Source organism: Bactrocera neohumeralis, chromosome 2 (assembly GCF_024586455.1).
Source record: "Bactrocera neohumeralis isolate Rockhampton chromosome 2, APGP_CSIRO_Bneo_wtdbg2-racon-allhic-juicebox.fasta_v2, whole genome shotgun sequence".
Taxonomy (NCBI): Eukaryota; Metazoa; Arthropoda; class Insecta; order Diptera; family Tephritidae; genus Bactrocera; species Bactrocera neohumeralis.
The window spans coordinates 59,385,966-59,403,595 of NC_065919.1; positions in this window are offsets into that span (position 1 = coordinate 59,385,966).

A 17,630-nucleotide genomic window follows, 5' to 3' on the forward strand; every position below is an offset into this window, starting at 1 on the left:
GGTTATGTTGAAAATCAAACAAAAACAAAAAGCGTCAGAAACACTAAATTTTACGGAAGAAATTGCAGAAGGAAGCTGCACCTAGGCTTTTTTTAAAAATTGAAAATGGGCATGGCCTCGCCCACTTATATACCAAAAACCATATCTCAGGAACTACTCAACCGATTTCAATGAAATTCGGTATATAATATTTTCTTAACACCCTGATGACATGTACGAAATATAGGTGAAATCGGTTCACAACCACGCCTTCTTCCAATATAACGCTATTTTGAATTCCATCTGATGCCTTCTCTGTATAATATATATACATACATTAGGAACCAATGATGATAGCGGAATAAAACTTTACAAAAATACGGTATTTGAAAAATATGTAAACGACGTATAATGAAATCTCGATTATCACTTTATCATGCGAGAGTATATAATGTTCGGTGACACCCGAACTTAGCCCTTCCTTACTTGTTATCTATCTGCACAGGTTACAGGGAGCTTTCCAAAGTAAAGAGGACTTAAAAAAAAAACAACAGAACAAGTGATTTTTTTTGGCAAAATCAATTTATTTTATTCAAAATATTCTCTTTCTGCTTCAATACAGCTTTTTGCACGGTCCAAAAGCATGTCGAACGGCTCGTTGGCCGGTATGACCGCCAGTATGCCGGTGCAAGCCATTTGAATGGCCTCTACGTCTGCATAACGCTTTCCTCTCATGGGCAAATGCATTTTTCCGAAAAGGAAGAAGACGCACGGTGCCATATCGGGTGAATACCGAGAGCGGTTAATGGTTAAAATGTGATTTTTGGTCAAATAATCGTCCCTCGAATGTTGGATTCTGAGCAATTTTTGGTCGTCAGTCAATTTGTGCGGAACAAACCGTGCACACACCTTTCGTAAGCCCAGATGTTCGGTCAAAATACGATAAATCGATGTTTTGGAGATGTTCAATTCCATTTCCATGAATTTGAATGATGATTTCGGCTGATTTTTGATGAATTCATGCATAGTTTCGATGGAATTTCCGGTGATCACGGATTTTGATTGGTCCACATGTTGATCGTCATTTATGTCCTCACGACCACTTTGACAACGTTGAAACCACTCGTGCACTCTGCAACGGGATAGGCAATCATCGCCATAAACTTGTTTCATCATTTGAAAGGTTTCGGTAAAAGTTTTACCAATTTTAAAACAAAATTTAATGTTGGCTCTTTGTTCGAAGCTCATTTTCGCACCGATAACACAAACATACTGACACTTAAAACGCAATAACTTCACTTCCAATCAATGAAATGTCATGAAATTCTCACTGGACAATCGATAAATATAGCAGATTCTAACGCACCAGTCGACATATAGATGGCGGCACCAGAGGGCGCTAGATTCAAAAAGTCCTGTTTACTTTGGGACGCCCCTTGTAATATAAAGGGTTGATAAAGAGCTTTACGGGAATTTCCCTGATTCAAGCCTAAGTGATTAAGTTCATCGAAAGGGATCGTTTCACTTGAAATTGTCGATCAAGTGACTGAAATCAATTAGAAAACAAGTAAGGAAGGGCTAAGTTCGGGTGTCACCGAACATTTTATACTCTCGCATTATAAAGTGATAATCGATTTCATTATGTCATTTAATATTTTTGCAAATACATAATCATCATTGGCCTACTGAACGTACTTTCACCCATATTCTGCAAACCATCGTGAGACCCAGCATTTTCATTTAAAAAAAAAAGCCTGGTTAATTTCTTCCGTATTCGACCGAATAGTGATTTTCAACACAAACCTTTGTCCAGGTTAAATTGCGTTTTTTACATTTTAAACTGTATATGCAATGCCTGAAGAAACTCTGAAAATTTGGTTGATATTGGTAGTTTCAGCCAAAACTTAGTAGTTGAGAGTCCCAAATAATTCTCCTAATGCGATCCTTTTTTCGACAAATTTCACTTTAGATCTTTATTTATGGCGATTTATAGGTTTTCGGTTTCCGCCATTTTGTGTGCCGTTCTCTATCTTCAAACAATCTTTTATGAAACCAATTAATACGTTATATGTTTCATTACGAATCTCAATTTTGCTCCAGACTTGGCGTTACGGATGAGGATCTTACGTACGGACGGACAGAGCGTACATCCGTAGTTTCAACTCTATGCTGCTTATATTTTGGGCATATAATATATATATCTGACTCATTATAACTTATAAACAATTATGTGAACAAAACTATAATACTTCCTCCGCAAACTTTGTTGCAAGAAATAAAAAAGAGTGTGTTTGCTCCGCCCGGGATAATCGGCCTACTGAACGTATTTCGAAACCATCTTGAAGCATTCATTTCGGTTAATATTCGACCGAATAGATCACGTCCAGCACACAGTGAAGAAAATATAGCAGCCGTAGTTGAGAGTGTACACGAGAACAGTGGAGATTCGATTCGGTGCCGTTCACAGCAACTTACAAGGAACGACTTGGCGCATTTTACGCCGAGATCTTAACTTTGAGAGCGTAAAAATGCTGCTTTCAAGAACTGAATTTGATTGATAACGCGACATCGCTTCCTTCTATGGACTCTCAGTTCAAGAAGATCGACTTTTTCAAGCCAGATTTTGTTTACATGAGGCCCATTTCTGGCTTCATAGGTATGTAAGCAACTAAAATTGTCGCATTTGGGACGAAGAGCAACCTGGAGAGATTCAAAAGCTGTCATTTCATTCAGGAAAAAGAACGGTTTGTTGTGGTTTGTGGGCCTGTGGAATTATTGGTTCATATTTCTTCAGAAATGATGCCGGTGAGAACGTAACCTATACCCGACTATTTGATGGCTAAAATTGAAGTTCTAAATCCCGGCGACATCTGATTTCAACAAGACGGCGCCAGTTCCCACACAACGCATCAATCAATGGATTTATTGAGGGAACACTTCGGTGAGCAGATAATTTCTCGTTTTTGGCCGGTCGATTGGCCACGAAGGACAAATCATGGCAAAGAGTTGAAGGAGATAATCTTCAAAAACTAAACGTCAAAGTTTTCTTTTGAATGACAATCAACTTTCAACAACAACAACAATCTTATGTTTTTTTTAAGTAGGGAACCTAGAAATGGATCAACATTTAAATATATTTTTTAGGGTCGCTAACATTCCCTTCAGTTTTTTACAAATTTCAAAGCAAATTTAGTAAACCCTGTTCAGAGTACAATATTTGTTGCTAGACTGCATCTCCAATGTGAGTACTTAGACTTTATCAATAACCTATTTCGCACAACTTCGATTTGGAACACCCTTCTGTCTCTCTCTAACGAATATTAAGGGATCGTCGCAGCGTGCAATTTTCGAAAAAGTATACACTGTAATAAACAGTCTCTCAAATTTTGAAATCGAAATTTAAATTATTACGGTCGCTACAGTGTTTCTGGTAGAAAGGGGATGGAGCGAGACAACTGCTTTAAACCCGTTTTTCTCAGAATGGTGTTTTTCAAATCGGTTTCCACTCTGAAAGGAAGAGTGTTGAAGATATTTAGTTCCAATTTGGTGAGAGCATTTTTAACGTCATTTCTGATTTGAAATCTTCCTATTTTTTTCTACGAAAAACTGTCGAAAAAAAGCCAAATTCGAAACTTTTTGTTCAAACCGCCGCAATCGTCGTGTCAAATTTCAAAAAAAAAAAACTGTCCAACCGCGATAGCAACTTTCCTACACAAAAACAAAAATATTTAATATTGTTGAAAATTTGGTTTAGATCAAACTTGCGGCCGCAATCGTGGCCATTGTATAGGACCTTTTTTTACGTGTCATTTCAACAATTTTTTTAACTATTATAACCCAATGAATAAACATTAAAAAATTATTTTGTATTCGTCTTGAACGTATTTATTAAAAAAAAGGCGGACCGATTAGTTAATTTCAACATTTAAAAAAATCGCGAAAAATCAATGATTTTTCGGAGGGTTACACCGAGACTAAGGAAATTATTTGTTGCTAGTATCATCTTGATTGGCATACATTTTGAATGCTGCAATAGTTCGAAATTCTAACCAATCAGAAATTACGTTTTTAACTGCTTTATAAATCGGTCTATAAACTCCTGGCCAAGTTTTTCGGCTGATATTGGAATGCAAATTTACCATGTTACGTTGTCTAATAATTCCTTGATTTTTTTTTTCGAAAATTCTCTGGTAACGCAACTAAATTTTGAATGTGAACAGTTACTCTCTCTATCTCAAACAATTTTGTTTTTGCTTGCACGAATAAATTAAAGAGTTATTATAGAGTTGAAGTAGTCTATTTTACCAGGTTTTCATAATTAGGTTAATATACTTCTTACACGCCGTTAATTGTATAAAAACACACACTCGTATAGCTATCTATATAGTACAATATTTATATATCTAAGCATATATAATAGAGTATATACAACAATTGTGTGCTTGCCACTCTAAATTTTTCCTCCGTTTTTCATCTAACTTTATTAATTTGCTTGCTGTTGTCTGGCAACAACACACCGGGATCATAATAGACGTTTAACAATGTGTGTTATGTCCAACAAAGAATGCTTCACTGCTTCTGTTTGCCTAAGTGCGTCTGGTCCGTGCGATTTACAAGGCAACCAGATGCAGTAGTTGCCTCAACAATTGTTGTTGTTGCTGCTGCTGCTGCTGCTTTAGCTTCTGCAATGTACTCGTAATGCCAGTTTTCATGTTGTTTACTTGCTTGGAAATTAATTAATTTACCTGCAATGTGTTCTACACGGCACACACACACATGCACGCATGCGCAAACTCACACACACACACATGGGCGCATACTCGTACATAAATATTTGTCTCACATTTTGCTCTCAACTGCTTCCCTCGTAGGTTTCTTCGCCCGCCGCTGGCCGTCCTGGTGTTTATGGACATTAATGAGTGGTCTGCAGGTTTTTCGCCTGAAATGAATGGCTGAAATGGACGAATGGTGTTGGCAGCAATGTGGTCACTGCTACCTAATGACATGAGGCATATGTTTTTGTATGCTCATAAACCGCAACAACACATGACTACATGAGTACGAGTACGTTTATTCTCCCTGCTTTTGTTGTTGTTGTTATTGTATGCATTCACTACGTGTAGTTTAATTGCGTACTTTTGTAGTGTGTTTGGCTTGTGTATGCGGCATGGAGGGGTGGGCCGGTGTTGAGTAGTGCGGGAAAAATGTTTGACGAACCGAGCCGGTGAGTTGGGTTTATTAGTCAATTGTTAAGTTGTTGGCTTTTTAGTATGCTAAACGCTTTCATTAAGTGTGAGCTAGTTAAATATAACTGCCGCGTTATTCAACTTTAACACGAACCAAGGAATTGTAATTTTATGTTAGCCTTATAAATTAACGGAGCCTTTCATTTTTTATTATATGCGAAATATTTTGAAATGTCTGCCTCATATGTCTTCCCTATAAAATAGACTCATTGAGGTTAAAAGCTTCACACACACACACACACACAAAAAAAAGAGAGCTGTGTGTGGAGCAAGAGCGCTATTTGAATTCGGTGCGATGTAGCTCGTAGTCCTTTTGTTGTTGTAGGTAAAGAAAATAGCTTCAAATAAAAATTGAGAAATTCTGCTAAGTCGACATCCGGATATAAATTCAAATTCGTTCCGACGCGATCATCATGTGAAAGATTGCTTGCAATCCTCGACGTAGAGATCGCTACAATGTACTACTACATAAACTTATGATACGAGGGTTGACTTCTATGTTTCTGCATTTGAGAACAGAAACAATTACTAATTATCGTAAATCGCTTTATTGTATTTCCAAAAATCTCCATTAAAATCTAAACACTTTTGCATGCGTTTGAACCAATTGAAGCAATATTGCCGTTTTTATTGCGGTATCTCCAAAACATGGAGATTCATTGGAGATTCCAAGTGTAGCCAGATCCTTCACCACCTGGTCTTTCCAAGGTCTTCCTCTTACTCTGCTTCCTCCAACAGTAGATTGAAGAAGTCGCACGATAGGGAGTCGCCTTCTCTGAAAGCTTGTTTCATATCGTTTCTGCCATAAGGATGAGTTTTTTAAACTCTCTAAATTAATAAATAAATGTTTTTAAGTTGGGTATAAAAACGGTAATCTTCCAATGTTCTGCAAATTAAACCGGAATTACTTTGAATTCGAATTAATCACCTAAAAAAGCCGCACCGCAGGCGGTCGTACTTAGACCCATTGGGCTCCCGGATGGTAACCAATTTAAACCTTGTCCAGGAACTTAGTGGAATTGGTGAAAAACAAATTTTTTCTATCCAGTTGCCGAAATATGTCTCGTTTCATAAGGCTGGGCTTTGGTATAAATAATGTTTCATCGTATCATCATTCACTGCTATTGCTCTGCATTCCCCCAACTAGACTTTTCCTTATTCTGAAGGTGGGATATAGAGACTAGATGCCCTATGATGACCCCTACAATGTTATTATTACGTAACGCAGTTTGTCTCAGTATTGGCGCTATGGATAGCGTTAATTGCCGTTTGGCTATCTACTAAAATGTTTATGGACTTGCTTATTATAGGAGATGCCCACTTGGCACTTTTTGTTATGACCACCATTTCGTCATGAAAGACTGAATTGTAGTCATTTAGTTTGGAACTAGCTGCTGTGTATGGATTACTACAAAAGTCCGCTCCTGTTCCTATTTAACCCTTACCATCGGTCGGTGATTATGTAGATTTCGCCGTTGGAACTGTTCAGCACAGAACTATTGTTCAATTCTTATCTATTGGGAAATGAAAACGTTGTCTTTACTTTGAAAAAAGCTGGGTCTGCTAAACCGATGGATAGCTTTTAAATTGAACTTCATTTTTAACAAGTAAGGAAGGGCTAAGTTCAGGTGTCACCGAACATTTTATACTCTCGCATGATAAAGTGATAATCGAGATTTCATTATCCGTCATTTACATATTTTTCAAATACCGTATTTGTGTAAAGTTTTATTCCGCTATCATCATTGGTTCCTAATGTAGTATATATTATACAGAGAAGGCATCAGATGGAATTCAAAATAGCGTTATAGTGGAAGAAGGCGTGGTTGTGAACCGATTTCACCCATATTTCGAACATGTCATCAGGGTGTTAAGAAAATATTATGTACGGGAATTTCATTGAAATCGGTTGAGTAGTTCCTGAGATATGGTTTTTGGTAAAATCCTTCTGCGATTTCTTCCGTAAAATTTAGTGTTTCTGACGTTTTTTGTTAGTCGGTTAACGGACTTTTAGTGATTTTCAACATAACCTTTGTATGGGAGGTTGGCGTGGTTATTATCCGATTTCTTCCATATTTGAACTGTATATGGAAATGTCTAAAGGAAACGACTTTAGAGTCATTACATTCTTACTAGTAGTTTCCGAGATATGTCAAAAACTTAGTAGCGACGCCCACTTTTCCCAAAAATTACGTCCAAATATGTTTCTGCGATCCTTTTTGCAGTGAATTTAAATGGTTATGACACTTTATAGGTTTTCTTTTTGAACAGATATTTCTAGCCAAGAAATACGTGTACCAAGTTTCATCATGATATCTCAATTTTTACTTAGGTTACAGCTTGCGCGGACGGACAGACGGACGGACGGACGGACGGACGGACAGACAGACATCCGGACTTCAACTCTACTCGTTACCCTGATCACTTTGGTATACATAACCCTATATCTGACTCTTTTAGTTTTAGGACTTACAAACAACCGTTATGAAGCGGCTCAGAGGAAAGTGGGGTACAATAAAAAAGGTATTAGTAATGGAAGTACACCCGATTGATTAACATTCCAGCATAGACTCCGCATTTAAATAATTGCATTCTGAAGGTCATATATAGAAAAATCCTTAAACTTCATATCGAGTTAAAATACCAGCAACTATATTAGCTAACACATAATTACCATCAGAGATTATAATTATCATGCTGCGATATCTTTATGAGCACACTCAACATCGATGGTCGTCAACATTTTGCCTTTTGCCATTGAATTTGCGTCGCTAACCGCTTCACAGCACTGAAGTATTTAATTTTCCTCGTTTCACTTTTGCCGCGAAGCCTTTGCCTTTGCACATTATTGTTATTTCCCATAACTGTCATTGCCATAAATTTTCCATTTTGCCTGAGCACCACTTTTATTACAGCCTGCCAATGCAACTCTGTACCCCCGGCAGCCGCATATCCCTCGCCAGGGCAAGCAAGCAGCGGCAGCAGCTACGAGCAGACACTAGAAGTTGAGAACGTAAAGGCAGCAAAAAGCGGGCACATCATTATTAACAGCATCATTGACAACAACAACAACAACAGATAGTAGTAGAAATGCAACACAATTAGCCTCTTCTGTGCTGTCAGGCGTTTTGACATTGTTGTTGCTGATGTTTCTGCTATTGTTGTTGTTTTAGCATATTATTGCACTACTTTGCCTTCGCCATCACCAACGCCAACGCTATTGTCGCTCTCGTTGTCATAGTCGTCAACATAGCCATCGTTGTGCGTCACTTGACGAATGCACTGCAGCAGAAATAGCAGCAACAACAATAAAAATAAAAACAACAACACAGCTGTAGTGCATTCAATACCGGAGCTATCCTTACATAGCTTGTTTTGTTATCTTCACTAACCGCTTCCGCCACGCCTCTCTCTGCCACACTTTGTCCACACTTCTGCACTCCTTGCCACTTCATGTTGCCGCGATTGAGCAGCGCCATGAAAAATTTGAATGCGATAGCTGTCGCCGAGCGGTTAGGCAAAGCAAGTCAAGTCAAGTTATTGCAGACCGTCGTTTTGCAACCATAAGGCAGCGGGTCCTGCTGCAAGGCCACTCTTATACACCAGCAAACAACTGTTTAGCTCGGCGCTGACTCCTTTGACCGGCGCTCGAACGCTCGACTGACAAGGGCAAACACTTGAGCTGACGTCTGTTGGCGCTTCATGCTGTTATACTCCATTATTTGTTGTATTTGTTATTGTTTGTGTATTGTTATTGCTGGCGCTCGTCTACTCGGCTGGCTGTAAACTATTGTTGAAGTTTTTGACGCGTTGACCTTTTTTCCGCCACGTCAACGCTCCTGAAAATATGAATTGCAAATTTAATTGCGGCAAATCATTTTGTTTGCTTGTTTAGCATTTTCTTGCTGCGCCTTTGCTGTTGTTGTTGCTGTTGAAATTTTCTATTGGTGACTTTTATGAGCAGATTTCGATTACGATTACACTGATTGAGTTAAAATATGGCACTTTATTGCATTTGATTATGCCTTTAGTTTTCTTCAAATTTTATTAGATGTTTTTTTTTTAGGATAACTGTTAAAGTTATGATAAGAATAGTGTTGAGAATTTCTCTAAATATACAGGTATATACCGATATTAAAGAGAACGGTAGGTCGAAAAATTATATTCATTGCCGTCGACACTGCTTACGCGGTTATAGCCGAGTTAAATGAGGATGGAGTCATGTGTAGAAGTTCATGCAAGTGAGGAAAGTTCTCTGAGTGCTGTTTGCTTGGAAGTGGCCAGAAACGATTTTTTAGGTATGTCTCAAGCAGCTCAAGACTTCCGGTTTTAGACCAAGTATCCTCTGAGTAGACAAAGAACATCCGTTTCAAGGCGAGCTAAAGTGAGAAGGCGTACCATTTCTTCCCAGGTTTGTACGATGGGTTTGGGACCTGCCGCGTAATGAAAAATTTGAATGCGCCACACATGAAAACAAAAGAAAATCACGAATCGAAGAAAAAAATGCACGATGGGCATGGCACTGCCCAATTTCAGTGAATATCCATATCTCAGCACCTAGTGAACCGATCTCGATTAAAGTTAACATTTCATATTATCTTGTCATTGCTACTAAGACTAAGCCTACTTCCCATATAAAAAAATTTTAAATTCCATCTGATTCTTTTACTTTCCAGTATGCAAACCAAACACCAATAAATATGCCACGTTATGATCAAGCTCCCAGATACCGGTTTTGTGGATCAAGTTCTATTTGCGAACTTTTTAATAAAAAAAAATTCAGAGATAATCCCTTTACTTAATACAAAGCCTTTCGCACATCCTACTATACTATATACATATTATATGTATATCGGCAAATATTTCTAATAACTTCATTTAGCCATGATCGTCTGTCCGTATTTCGCGTATGTACTAGTCCCTCAGTTTTTGAGATAACGATCTGAAATTTTGCACAAGTTATTTTCTCCCTAAACAGCTGTTCATTTGTCGAAACCACCGATGTTGAACCAATAGAATATAGCTGCCATACAAACTGATCGATCTAACTGAAGTCCATGTAAGAAAAAATTTTGTATTTGACTGACTAGGTATATTTATGAAATTTTGTAAAGATTATTATCCAAGGCAAGAATTAGGGGGCCAGTTGATGTGGAGGCTGCCGAAAATTGGCTGCATTTAATCCAGTTCCAGGCAAAAGAGCATTCTGGGTAATGAAAAAGCTGATGAGATTGCCAAAGGTGTTAGCCGTCTGGCAACCGAACCATTACAGCAAATATACAAGTCGTTAAACGAATAGCAGGGTGGAAAACCTTAAAGATATGTAGGATCGTCGAGATCATGTGCAAAGCCACCAAAGGAAAATACACATGCTTTTTGAAACACGATCATGAAAAAACTGCAATCCGGTTGTTGTCGTGGTCTCAAGTCTAAACTTATTGGTATCATATACCAGCGTCGTTATTAACAATGACAGGTGTGCCAAGTGCAGGGATGTAGGCATGAGTGAGACGCTGGAACATCTCCTCTGCTTCTGTTCGCCTTTATTTAAAACTCGCCTTAGATATGTAGGAGCTTCTTAGTTCAAAGGACTAGATGGAATAAAATAATTGGATATCAAATTTCTATAAAATTTCGCAAAAAGCGTTGAAGTCCAGAATGATGAAAACTCTAGTGTCCAAGGCAGTGTTACAAACTTTATTCAGATCGGTTAACTATAGCATATAGCTGCCAAACAAACTGGTACATTATCAACCAGAGAAATAGGTATGTTCCAGGTTCACTGTTTAAGTTCAAGACGAATTTATCATTTTATTTCCGAGTGAAACTGTTCAAAATAATCAAGAGTTTTTCCGGTCATTACCAATTTGTTAGCTTTTTTTGATTTCGAGTTTGTTTTTCTGAACGAATAGCCAGATGAGTAGAGTTGTTGAGTTGTTAGCTCACTTTATGCATATTACAAATCATCCCATCCTTTCAATTTTTTAGAAGGAGAGATCAGCAACAATACCACCGCCACACTATCTTACCACAAATTAATGCTCTAAAATAATGCCTGGACATAGTATAAGTATAAGGAGAAAATGTCTGTTTTGAACCATTTAATACAAATTATTACATTAGATTATTAATTAGACGTGTATTGCCGAAAATCTTACTGTACCTGTAACTATGTTGTCCCTGGGGTTTGGAGAGCTTAAATGACAATGAGCAGGTACTTCAAGATCACATTTACCAAATAAGTGCGGTAGTGATCCTGAGTTTTCTTATGATCACAACATACAAGGTTTGTCCGGAAAGTAATGTAACTGATTTTCTTCCGCCGTGACTGTGCTTTTTGGACTGGATTTGGTAGAGGGCGTTCCTAGAGCAGAGGCACGCGATTAAATTTTGTGTGAAACTCGGTAAATCTGCGACAGAGACGTTTGATATAAGCAAGAAGGCTTACCCAAATGTTGCTTTAGCAAGAAGTGGTGTGTTTCGGTGGCGCCACGCCTTTTTGGAGGGCCGGGAAGAGGTCGCTGGTGAAGACCGTGCTGGGAGACCTGCGACTTCGACAAACACCGACAATGTGACTAGTGTACGCAAAGTTTTGAACTCAGACCGTCGACTAAGTATTAGTTTTACGTGGAAGCCCTCAAGAGACTCAAACGAAGGGTCAATCGGGTCCGCCAAGACCCGCAGACAATTGGATGTTGTACTACGACAACGTCCCTGCTCACACCGCCTTTATTGTGAACAGCTACCTAACATAGATCGGCATCCCAACGCTTCTTCAGACGTGAACCTCCGGACTCGTTTTTGCTTCTTTGCCTGAAAAGGACGCTGAAAGGCAAGCATTTTGAGATGACAGAGGGTATCTAAGCAGCATGCACCTTGGCTCTTATGGCTATTCCGGAGAATACCTTCTGTGACGCTTTTAATGGCTGGAAATCGCCCTGGCAGCGCTGCATTGACGCAGAAGGAGCCTATTTTGAAAGTTTTTAAAGAATTTTAACGATTGGTTCAATACATTTTTTAAATCGACTCAGTCCTATTACTTTCCGGGCCAACTCTGTACACACTAGATGAGACTCCCGTCATATTGAAATTCGATATTGAGTCATGTCAAGTCTAATGATTGCTAAATAAATTAAGGTTTTTGAAAGAGGAGTAAAATAGTAAAAATTTATTATAAGGAAAAAATAAGGTTCTCCATAAAGCACTAGGCTAGATGACATGGGCTGATTATGATCTTTAACTTTGATTGTCTAGAATTCTCCTGAATTCTAGTTTCCTATGAGTCCCACTTCCACAGCAAAGAAAAATATTTCAAACATACTACATTTAAGTGAAGTTAGTTCAAAATTGCCGTTTAAACGTTAGGCTAATAGTATAGTCTAAAGGTATTCTATTCTTTCATTAATTACGGATTGGAGTATTGTCGACAACTATCCACCAATCTTAGTTTCAGGCTTCGTGACTATTGGAACGTTTTTCAAGCCGAGGTAGCAGTTGATCTACTGCTCGGGAGTGCATATATACATATATTTCTATTTGTTATTAGACAACTAGACCTCGCAGGACTTGTCGAACGCTCTACGTGCGGTCGCAAGAACACTCTTAAGTAAATCATAAGAGAACCAACGAGTTTTTCCCTCTCAGCAATGTTAGACTTTCCCTAATCCTTGTGGTTACATTTATTCTATTAGAGGTAAAGTTAAAAATCTTACCATATGCCATAATCAATCCAAGTGTGATCTTCTCTTCGGCTGGATTAGTCACATAATCTGACGAACGTAATGGAAAGCCTTGTATGTTAATAATTATACATATTGAAAATACGCCTGGTAGGTACTTAGGTATATGTCGTTCTCATTTTAACTATTAAAGCCACATCAAATGGCAACGAACCCGACTGTGCCATTATTATGCATGCACGAAGTGTTTGTTTTTTTGCGCTTCGCCCATTTGCATCTAAAATACTCTACGATGCGCTAATTACCGTTAGGCGAAAAACAATGCTTAATATGCACGAAATTTTGTTATTAAATCAAAAGATGCGTAAGCAAATTTTCAGCACAAATGAGGACGCACACATACACCCATACAAACACTCGTATGGTGGCAGACCGGTTGCCTGGTGCTATACGTATAGTTGATATTATTTAAAACCGCCATTAGAAATTTCAATTTTGAATTAGAATGAACGTAACGAGCACAATGCTGATAAACTAGAGAATACGCAAACAAAAATGTGGGATTCTAAAGAAGAGAGAGTGCAATGGAATTGAACCAAGGCGGGTGAGTGGAAACGCCATGTTCTGTTTCAGCGTGAATATTGATATTCTATACCATACGCTTACAAACATGTATTACATGTATCTGAGACGTGGGTTTATGAATATAACGTCGAAACTGTCCAACAATCTTGTGAATGGCGCTTCAAATATAAGCCGGAAGCAAAAACCAAAACTCGCTGAAGGCCGAGACATATAACAAGTGTGTCGAAAACTTGAACAAGCGACTGGCATGCTTGTATGGGCTACAGACCGTATTTTGAAGGTGATAATAAAGATTTGTTTAAATTTTTTTTGCCAGTTATTCTCGTTAGTCCGGGTCAAATTTGATCTTAAGGTATATCTGTTATTCAAAAAAAAAAGGTAAAGGCCTAAAAAGCTTAGAGATATATAAAAATAGAAATATTTCGCTCTTTGAGTTATTCCTCCATTCCCATCCTAAAGGCCAACGAAACAGACACTCTTTCGAGACAGCTTCTTAATCTCACTGCTCGATAGCCTCACTATCTGTAGTTTGTTTTCATAGACGGCTGCTGGAGAAATTAGCGAGAAACGAGGCCGTTAGTTTTATTTTGATTGGGCGTGGAAGCGAATATTCCTGCGAAGTAAATAAAAAAACAGAAAAATTGTAAGGTAGGTCGGTAATTTATGGTTTTTTGGTTGAGTTATCGGTGTGAAATCAAAAAGATATAAGCCGGATTCTATATGCACCGACTCATCTTCACCTTCTTGTATGGGTTGATGGGGGTGAGAAAACTTCCTGGATCATATTTAACTTGAAATATTGGGCACGAGAAAGTCGTCGACGCGATGAGTTACGTGGTTGCTTGTAGCCGTGAGGCCACTTCAGAGGCTTTTTAACCGCAATCTTAAGGAGTTTTCATTTCAGGTCAAGACAAATAATGAATCATCTATTTACTGGTATACATTTAAGACCATAACATTGTACTTGACTTCGAAGAAGGCGAAGACTTTCCTATCGGCGAAAAAGTGATTGCCAATGTTGTTTGAGATACACAAGTTGTGATATAATTCAACTGGTGACTTGCCCAAAATGCACTACATTTACCGAAGAAAATTTGGTAGAATTACCATCATATGCCCCAGATTTAGCCCTGAGTGTTTAGATGCTGTTAAATACCTCAAAAGCTTGAGCACTGGACACTCACATACTGACGAGGGAGATATGGATGAAGAGCAACCGCTGGAGAAAAGGCACAGTGAGCTTTTCACTGGTGGGTCGAAGCTAGGAAGGAAGATTGTGGGAGGAGTCTTTACTCCCTCAGTAGAGCGGCAATACTTCCGTTTAGAAGGGGTAACTTTGCGTTCAAAGCTAGTAAAGGAACGTCTGTCCTAGCAATAGTATCACGCTACTTCAACATCAGGCCTGCAGTGGCAAAATTGATGACATCCTTGCCCCGCTCACGTGGGACCGGAATGCATCTCTATTGGAGTCTCGAGTTCTAGCACTGGACCACACATGGACCAGATCTTGTGCCAATGCGAGATCCTTCTGAACAAATATACTTAACGACTTGTCCTGAGCAATGTAGTATCCAGTAGTCATTTATGCGGTAAGATTTAAAATCCTGCCGGACGCTAGTTGCCAAAGTTGTATGAACGAGGTTGAGGTGGAAACTTCACCTGTGCTTCTTTTTTCAAAACTTGAAATAGTCACTCGACGAGCACATATTTTAGACGAATAAGAAAAGCTTTGCCATAACGTCTTCTTTTGAAGGACCTCCTTTTTAGAGCCAAATCATCTCTCGAACTACATACTCGTATAAACTCAGACTTTCGTACTTCGCTGGATGGGAATTTAATTGTGGAACTTATAAACTTTCACATTTGCTCAGCTTATTAAACTCTACAATTCAGTTCCAATACCGATTACAGCCATTTGGCTCTATAAGACAGCAAAGAAGAAAAAAATGTTTGTTTTAGTTATGGCATAATACTAAAGCCATTCGTTGTAAAAAAATGAATCGAAGTTATAGACCAGTATATGAGTTTTAGTAATTATTGATTTGTTATTGCAATATCAGAGAATTCTACTGGGAACTTAACAATAACAAGAAGCATAAAATTGCATACATATTTATCGGTTTTTGTCCACTGTATTGACTCCACCATATGGACTTGCGTTCACACCATAAAATATTATCGTTATCAATGGTAATAACATCAAAATATGTCTGTGCAACAACAAAATGTCTAATAAGCGGCAAAAAATGGCAACAGCTGTTCACCGCCACATATTTACTGGCACGCACATAACGGCCTTTTACCGAATTTTAGACAACTAAACACACACATACATACCAAACATATGTGGATGTATAAAATACAGTATGTGAGTTGCAAGCTGCTTGTGGCAAGTGGCAAGCGGAAAGTGGCAAATGGTAAGCGAAACTGTGCGTAAATGTGCATTGCGGTCGCTAGCTGCAGGCCTGTCTATTTTCTAATGGCTGTCGAACGCTTATGGTTACCAAACACATACACACAAACACAAGCACAAATGCCTTCTGCGCGTAATTAACAGTTATATGCCACTTCGCCATCACCAATGCATTTAATAATACGCACACAATGTCAGACAAAGGCACAAATGCGCTTTGGGTTTGCTCATTTGGCTGGCTATATGTGTATGTGTGCTTGTGTGGGGAGCTTTTGTGTTTACCGTTAGTGGGGAGTGCGACGTTGGGCTTTTGAGCGCCTAGTTTTGTTGCAAAATTAAGGAATTTTCAGGCTTGCCAAAAGCGAGCACAAAAGAAATTTACCAAAATTATTATCAATAATAACAACAACAACAAAGGCAACAATGAAAGCAGCAACAACAATAACTATTTCATATGTTGCACATACGCAAACTAACGAAATTTAATTACGAAATAACTGGCAAGCGTTTTTGAGCCGAGCGCTGGCGCTACGTGCTCGGTGTGCTCGATGTGCGATCCCGTTATATGTATGTACATACATATGTTATTGTTGCATTATTGGTAATATGTGTGCATTGTTCTAGTTGTTGTTGCAGTTTGGTGCTTTTGTTATGCCAACTGCTTTGTGTTTTGCTGATGACCTCTCTCGGGTGCTGCTGCGCCGCACTTTCGTTGATGCCGTTGTGGTTTTGCGAAAGCGCATTGATGGCGTTTTCATAACAACAACAACAACTACATTGAGAAATTTATTCACGGCAAGCAAAAAACGTTGTTGGGGGGAAAACACAAATGAATTTACGTGTTCGGTTTTGCTTTCCTGCTTTGGGTAATATTAAATAATGGCGGTGAAAAAATCGATGTTGCTATTATTTTTGTTTTTGATAATTATGCTAACGTCGGTTGTGGTGGCGCGGCGCGTTGGTAATAGCCGTTCCTTAATTATGCGCATATTTCTCGGAGCATTAGATTTGCATGATTGGCGGTTTTGCGTTTGATTTGCATTGCAAAAGAGCAGGCTGTTTGAAAATATCGATGCACCTACATATGCTTATGTATGTGTGGGTATGTGGCGTTTGCACCGTAGGTCGCATAGGTCGTGTGAGTGACAGTTTTATGTCAATATTATGGCTTTGAGGTTGATCAACCTGGTAAATTGGTTTAATTTTTAGTTGAGATCAGACTAGTTTTCGATGAAAAATGTACATATAGATATATTTACATAATAGTATTTGATCAATTTAACTCGGACTAGTAAATTTAAACTGCACGTGCAAACCAAATCATTAATTTTTTCCTAGATCGATACAACCCGTTTTTGTGCTCGTGTGAAGTAGGTAGGTGGCTGTCTGTTGATGCTCCTTGAGCTTTAGTAGACCCATTATGAAACCACCCGGTGGAAGAGGATACAATAGACCTAAGGTCCCGGTGCAGTATTCATCTATTATCTTAACCACCGGGACTAAAATCTCTTCGCTCTATTCTCTCCTCTCTGAACCACCCCCTGCTTGTAATGAAGTGTGTCAGTACAAAAAAGTTTTATCAGGCAACGTCCGAAATATTGTCAAGCAACCATCGCCCGAGAGTTGCGATTTTTTCTCTTCAACGCTTTGCATTCGCACAAAGGATATTTGATAGTATAGTGAAACCTGTCATAATCGCACACTGGCGGGACCAGCCTTTCTGCCCTG